Source organism: Triticum dicoccoides, chromosome 3B (assembly GCF_002162155.2).
Source record: "Triticum dicoccoides isolate Atlit2015 ecotype Zavitan chromosome 3B, WEW_v2.0, whole genome shotgun sequence".
NCBI lineage: Eukaryota > Viridiplantae > Streptophyta > Magnoliopsida > Poales > Poaceae > Triticum > Triticum dicoccoides.
In genome coordinates, this window is record NC_041385.1 from 19,642,628 (window position 1) to 19,650,633 (window position 8,006).

The 8,006-nt window shown below is 42.7% G+C and overlaps 1 long non-coding RNA gene across 2 annotated transcripts; it reads left to right on the top strand.

Moving 5' to 3' along the window:
- Positions 1 to 1,589: 1,589 nt before the first annotated feature.
- On the top strand, positions 1,590 to 4,047 carry LOC119280557. 2 transcript variants are annotated; one of them, XR_005138109.1, is made up of 6 exons: positions 1,590 to 1,823; positions 1,906 to 2,206; positions 2,286 to 2,372; positions 2,502 to 2,597; positions 2,847 to 2,929; positions 3,633 to 4,047. It is a non-coding gene; the product is annotated as an uncharacterized LOC119280557 (long non-coding RNA). The 2 variants fall into 2 exon arrangements; XR_005138108.1 differs by having other exon boundaries at positions 1,590 to 1,813.
- The last annotated feature ends 3,959 nt before the right edge of the window (positions 4,048 to 8,006 follow it).

Here is an 8,006-nt window from a genome sequence, read left to right on the forward strand (position 1 = left end):
GACGTTAGTAATGCTATGTAATGCGGACTTGTAAAGGTTCATCCAATAATATAACCATTTGTGACCTGAACAAAAGTGACAAGATTCAGATGAATAGTGCTTAGTTAAATAGCATGCACATGATATCAAATTGTCTTAGTTGTACAAGTCAGAAGGTGTTGTTGTATGTTCATATGAGCTTTTGCAGATGCACATTATGTAGCATGACTTATGTCCATAAGTTTCTGCAGAGAGAATATGGGGTGCACGGGCAACTAGTTGTCAAACTGCTAACGCGCAGTTTGCTTGTCACGTACTAGGATTACCTATCCGAGTAAGTATCAAATCAAGCTAGGTTAGTAATAGTACTGGTTAGCCGTGTCAGATTCAAGTTTACTCCTTGTGGGTATATTGAGTACGAGTACGAGTGCTACTAGGCTATCTAATGTCTTGATCAGGTAGTGTATATATACCCAAGCCTCTATTCCAGGGAGCTTTTTCGCTCCAAGAATCGCCCACTTGGGTGAAAGCAACACTTGATGTATTACTTTTGTGACGCGTGGTATTATTTTGGGATGTGGCGGGGTAGAAATGCCTTGTGGATCCATTTATTCGTTTCAATTTTTTTGAACGGGTGTGGCATTCGTTTTGGTGGGCTTAGTGTTTTTCTATCGCATGTGCTGTAGGCTGCTGCGTGTTGTTGTCCCTGTCATGCTGTAATTTGTGCCCTGACGTTCGATGTTTCCCCATGTTTCGATTGGTCATTGGTGTCACGTTGTTATTTGTGTCCTGACACGTCCTTCCAGGTTCAATGCTTCTCCTTGTTTCAATTGGCCGCTGTTGGCCTGCCGCTGTTGGCTAGCCGCTGTTGCCTCTTGTATACTCAAATGGAGGCACGCGGGGGCATGCAGTGCACGCATGCACTGCAACGGAGATGCATTGATGCATGCGGTGTGCACATGCAATCAGATGAGAATTCGTTGTCGCATGCAGTGCACCGGTGCAATTCGACGAATATACACCTTTGCATGCAGTGCAACGATGCAACCCGATCAATATACTCCATTGCATGCAGTGCACGGGTGCAACCCGATCAATATACCTTGTCGCATGCAGTGCACGGATGATGGCCCACTCGATCTGTCCCTTTCTGTTTGTTCCGCTGCTGGGTTGCTGATGGGCTAGACGACCTGCATGTGGGGCAGTTTGTATGGTGGCGTGGTCATTCTGCTTCCATGCTTCCTTTCATTTCTATTCGGCCGCTGTTGGTTCAGTCGTCGCGTCGCTTTCTGCTGTTCATTGATTCTCGTGCCTGCTGTTGTTGTCTGGTTGCTGTCGGTTTGGTACGCGGTGCCGTCGTTCTTTCTGGCGGAGTGGTGCCGCCCTACATATCTCTGTCGCTCCTTCTGGATGGCGCTGCCGCTGCCGCTGTCGACGTTGCTTCGGGAGCCCGCTATCTCTTCTGATCGGTGCCGCCTCTCTCGCGCCTTCCGGAGATCTTTCCGTTTACTTCTGTGCTTCTTTCCTTCTGCTGCGAGGCTATAAATAGGTGGCTTCCTTTCCTGTAATACTACTTGTGGTTTCCATTCGCGTTTCATACATTCATTGGTTCGATGGTTGCCTCCTGGATCGCGGGGGGCTGTGGTTGGCCGGCGTGGTGGCCGTTCTGCTTCGTCTGCCATGGTGTCCGCTCGGGCCGTATGTATGGAGCATGCTCCGCCGTCTGATGATCGGCCGTTGTGTTGGGGTGGCCTCTCTGTACGGTCTTCGAGCTCTCCATGCATGTGGCCGCTCTGTACAGCCTTCCGGTTCTGGACGCGCGGCGGATTTTGTGGTGCGATCTGGTTCGTTTGGTTTTGTGTTTTTCCGTTTGTTTGTCATCAAGTTTTTCTGTATGTTAAGTGTTTTGGTGCCTCGGTTGTCTAGGGTTTTGTTCTCTGTCGTCGGACTCTTCTGTTGGTGGTTCTTGTGGGCAGCGGAGGGAGGAGATTCGGTTGGGAAAGCAGGCCTGTTGATCCCACTCTCAATCGACGACGAGCAGCAGAGAAGCAAACCGGCGAAGCGAGCAGCACATCGGGGGAGGTGGTCACCTGCAAGTCAACCGCGCGACGGGTGAGCAGAGCGGCTCGCACCCGCGCCAGGGGAAAACGAGGGGGCCGGAGCCGTTGATTGTGCACGGCAGCGGAAGACGGGGGGACGAGGCGCTCTGCTACATCCGCGGCCAGAGGTGAGTTCCCTGTGCTTTTTGGACTCCATGATTGTTTCGCCGACGCGTCCTGGCCATCAACGGCGACCAATGGTGACAGGGTGGATGTAGATCACGAAGGAGCGGGAGCAATTCGGTGATGAAAAACATGAGCACGGAAACGCAAATCACACGGCCAAGCAAAACAGTGAGTGCCATAGCTTTCTTTCTTTTCTTTTTTTTTGAAAAGTGAGGGCCATAGCTGCCCGTGCAACATTTTTATGCTCAATTTTTTGCTGACTCGCGCATTTCTTCACTATTTCAATGGTGGGGGCAGCACGAGGATGGCTAGCTGCTACCAGCCACGGGATGAGAGCAATGGGTTTGAGAGATGCAGCATACTCAAGGCCGACAAGGGATTTTTCACGAAGGCGTATGTGTTCATTTTAATCCATGATTTGCATCAGGGTCTTCAGAATGTAGGCAATATTTTAGAGAAGTTGTTTATGTAGGCAACACAAAGAGATATAAGTAGGCAAAAATCCCACAGAATAATTCAGCATCTGTGTGTTTCAGTAGGTGCAATATGATTTTTGCATTTTGATTTATGTTTAGTAGAATTTTTTTTGATGATTGTTGTTGGATGGTACTTTGATATGTGTGGTGCGTTCTATTTTTGCAGGTGTTCCTTTTTGCGAGCAGGATCGGGCTGTGCAGCATACTGTTGTTGCTACTGCGCAGGTTGCTTGCCCGTTTTGAATTCTGGTATTTACTCGCTCCTTGCCATGTGTATGCATGGTGTGCACGTGGGTCGAAGTAGGTAATCATTACATTGGTTGATAGCGGGCAAATTAAATTACACATACTAAATTAAGTCAGGTAATAAAGAATTTACAAAAAAGGTTAGTTGTTGTTTTCTAAAATAACAGTAATGTAAAGCTAACACATTACCTGGATTTCTGTACGGGGCTAACGTGATAACATCTATTGTGACAATTGCGAATGGTCCTAGACTCCTAGATGCAGCATACAATCACCATGCTTCAGGGAGAATTTTGATTGCGAGCACTACCAGAAATAACCAAATGTACAATTTCAGATAGCAATATAAGGATTTTAGTTTCACACCCTTTTTTTAGTGTGTTTTACGGTTGATAACTTCAATCAATGTGTGCTAATACATTGTTTAAAGAAATATTCATAAGTCATAAATTGGTACAAACGTACGAAACTACATGTAGATATAACAATAAAATTCAGAACAAGGATTGTCTAAGAAGGCAATGATAGACATGTACATGTTTGACCCAAATATTTAAAATTACACACAAATGTACTATGTAGCTCTCATTGAAGTGTGTGTTTTTGTTGCTCTTCTTTTCTCTTGATAGTTAAGATTTGTTACTTCCTATGCTTTGCAAAATTCACATATCTTGATTATCTTTGTATGCCACTTGTTTGACTGTAGTATTGCTGATCTACATGGAGGAATGTATCATCAATGAGGCCACTTCCTCATGTCATGAGATGAAGAGAAGATTGCATGGATGATAGCTATCATATGTAGATAGAGCACAGTTGGTGTTAAAATTAATAATGTTTTTCTATGTAATTTCTGATATCTTCATGGCAAGTCTCAAAGTTAAGATTGTACATGCTAATACTTGATATGTATTTTCTGGACTTAATATTTGATGTTGTCATGGAGTACACATTTTCGATAAACATGGTGTTAAATTTTCAGAGATATTGATTCAATTCATGGCCATCAAATTTGATATCCAGTAATTCACTTTTCTTCCGGAGGTTCTCCATCATTATATACACAACCAATCCAGTTACACATCAGACATTAAAAGGAAAAAAAGCTATGGTTCCATAAAATCGACCAATCCAGTTATACATCAATGATTCTTGAACACCCGAGCAAAGAAAAGATGGTCAAACTAGCAACCAATCAAACAACTGAAAAATTAACAACACAGGAGTCTTTCCCTTACCACGTATGAAATCTCAACATAAAGTATCAATGGTGCACGGCGTGCCGCCGCGCGGGTACGGCTAGTACATAACCAAGGCTGCACTGTGTCTTGATCAGGTAGTGTCTTAATCAAGCGAGGATTTTTTTTCGTAATAAAAGAAACAAAGAAAAAGAGAGCCCCGTACCTCCGGTGTTCCGTGTCTGTCTACCCCAACGCCGTCTACGGGTGCACTAATTGGAAGATGTACTACCAAGAGAAGGCGGAGCACGATAAGACGTCTTCCAACAAGGCCAGCTCCATCGGTCAAGTCGGACGGATTGTGAAGATGGGACCTTGCGGTGGCGGACAGGGCATCGTCACAGACATTGACCCCTGCAACTTTCGCCGCATACTTAAAGTGGTTGTCTGGCATGGCGGTGCGGTCAGCGGCGTGTTGGGGCTTTATGGGACACTCAGTTTCACTGGCAACCGGTGTGCTTTTGGGCCATACGGGACAGAGGAAGGCACACCATTCGAGCTCCCTGCAGTTGGCGGCGAAATTGTGGGCTTCCAAAGGCGCTCGGAGTACGTCATTGACGCCTTTGGCACCTACGTCAGGATGGACGCCTAACCCTTAACACACAGATAATGCATTGTAGTACTAGGGACCTGCTGCATGAACAAATGAAGATCTGCACCGAATAATGTAGCCACACATATGGTTATCATGTTGGTGATTTCATATGTACTATTACTTCTTGCAAATTAAGTAACGTAAGTATGGCTAAAGGCTCAATATCCTTTTTTTTCCCAAATGGGCATCCCCCTTCTATCTATCTATCTGTATCTATCTATCTATCTATCTATCTATACCTACATTAATTAGAGACTCCGAAGAAATTACCACGTAATTAGTAATTAAGGGCCACTCATCTTTGGTGGGACCGAATTATCACGGTGGAGATAAACCCCTATATCTAGGACCAAAATCTTATATTCTTTTACTAATTAGATTAGGTCTGGGCCTGATTTTCAAAAAATAAAATATCTGAGCCTACATGTTGATTATCATAACACATAAAGTTAGCCTCGGGATATTAAAGCTGTACTCCTGTGGTTTAGACAAAATAAGCAAGCGTGGTAAGAGTCCTGATAGTATACGTTCCAATTCACCCTAATTTTAAAATATTATACACACACCATCCCTAAGAAAAATTATAGATGCACCATCGCTCATAGCTTGATGCGTGTCCTCTTCCCCCTCCTCCTCGGGTCTACCACATCCCATGTCAATCTCCCTATCCCACAGTAGTCCGACGGCGACGACGAAGCACCGAGTCAACCTAACTTTTCTGGATCGATCCACCTGCAGTACATGGCTAACCTCTTGCTTGTCCATCAGCACTTGATCGATTCTGCCTCATTCTACCCCATGCAACGCCAAAATACATACATGTACACACCGGTCAGCCGGCAAGAAAATAAAAGCATGCATGCCGAGGAGAAATCGCTTTGTGGACAAAGGTACTTACTTTGCATTTTCTCTGTTGCATCATGGGTAGATTAATATAGAAAATATATAAATGCCTTATTAAGCTAGCTTCATACGTAACCTATGACCGGATTACATGTCCGTACATGAACCAAACAGGACGATGTCATGCCTATATGGATCTTGATTAATATTGCTAACAGTGTGCCTCCTTGTGTCCTCCAGGTCATTCCGGGTGAGAGATTGCGAGAATATTCAACAATATGTTGGAATTTAGTACTTGATATTGCTGAAATAGTGATTATGAGCAGCGACCAATTCAGTAGCGCAATGTGGAGGATAGGGATTATGACACGCTTCGCGGGGTATATTCACCAAGTGAGAATTTAGTTAATTATCTTCTATATGTGAGTGAACTGGTCGCTACTTGCAGGAAAAGATGTGCAACATCATCTGCGGATTTACATGTTCATTCAGACAAATCAGGTCTTCCCCATGCGGAATTGTGAGGGGTTGTGATGCAGTCTGCCAATATCACCAAATGCATGTTCTAGGACATATTTATCCTTCTACTTGATCCAATATGCGACCACGCTGATAGGTTAGTGACTTTTTTAGCCTTTTCAGACTTTAATATAGTTTAGCGTGTCCCCAAAACTGTTGCAAAGTATATATAAATCGCGATGTAGCTTAAAAAAAACTGTCTTTCAAATATATAGTCTCTCCCTAAAAATACTGAATTGTCAACTGGGCTGCATAAATCTATACCTATACTAATTAGTTCTAGCTTAGATTGCTTCCTCCCTCAGTGTGATCACATATACTCCAATTACTTTAACTAGGCTGGTGTGTTTTAGGTTAAGCCTTTTGGACTCGAATTAATAGCGCTCAATTTCAAATCAGTTTTTGACGAAACGTGCAGGAGAACAAAGCATGGACTCACTAGCACGTGCCTCCTAGGGATATTTCATGAATAGGACTGGCTTCTTCAGGTTATACTTTTGTTCAGAGGGGTTGATGGTGTGTAATCTTCTCTTATATATTTAGTTGTTCTACAATGTCCCATGTTATCAGAATCTCTGAAGCAAATGAGGTGTTTTAGGTCAAAAAGGGTATATGTGTTCATGAAGAAACCTTTCTAGCATTTCTCCGGATATGAGTGTGTTGGTAACTCCTTTGTCCTACCTCAAATAGAAGATGAAATATCTTCTGCCTAGCAATGAACTACTAAACTACTTTTTTCTATTCTCTATATCAAGTAACTACAGTTGAATTAATTCATTGGATTCACATTTATTTCCCGGCAAGGATTATCAAAATCATACCCCAAACCTAAAATATATTGTAGCCTACCTATAGAAGCTATTGCTACGTTTTACCTTGGGAGGAGTTGCCTGTTGGTGCACCTTTTTATATCCGTTTTAGATTGATATTTCTCAGAATTACAAAGCATGGTGTCATGTACTTTTACTCCAATGGTTTTGCTTCTCTTTCAAACGAAAAAAAGAACACACATTTGGGTGCGAATTGAAATCAGTTTTTTTTCTCAAACAACCTTTAGGTTTTCAACTCGTCTATATATATCATTAGGAAGCCATAGTAATCTCTGCTGAATCTATTTCTCTTCCTTGCAATTATGTAGTCCAATTTTGTTTTCTACTTTGGAAAGTGGTATTCATCCCATGACACCTCATCGGTACTACGCATTTGATCTGTAGGCCAATTTGAATATTTTACAGTACTTCCGCTTGATATGTGGTAGTAGAGAAATAATTAAGTTTCTTCTACTGGTGGATTGGAATCGGGACAATATTGTACTAAAGGTTCGTATCAGGGTTTTTTTCATTATATAGGTTGTAGATAATTGTGACGGTTCTCGGGACTTGATTCCTTTTATCGTTACAAGTGCCAGAGGTGCAAGAGTGTACATAATTAAATTAATTTGCGTGAAAAACACATAGTCGCAATATTTTTGTAATGTTCATTGTGTACAGATCAGCGTTTCCACTTGGATAATATACAATTAGCATACACGATAAAGCTATGTATTTCTCAACTTCCAAAAATGGCAGAACTCATGGGCTCATGTTTACTTAGTTTCACAGAATGGCGAGACTATACATATCATGCTGTTCTTTGTGTATATTTAAGAAAATAGTGTGCTTTTTTTGCAGAAAATAAATTAGCGTGTTGTTCCTTGTCAGCACCTTTTGAGAAGACCTGCCCACTTTTTTTTTGCGAAATAAGAAGACCTACCCACTACAACATAAACGAGCAAACGGTAAGAAGGCCTCCACAGGCGAACGAATCACATAATTGATAAAAGTAACTTTGTTTCGAAGGTTGCATATCCCCCAACACACATCATTTAATATTTGTGCCCCCCCCA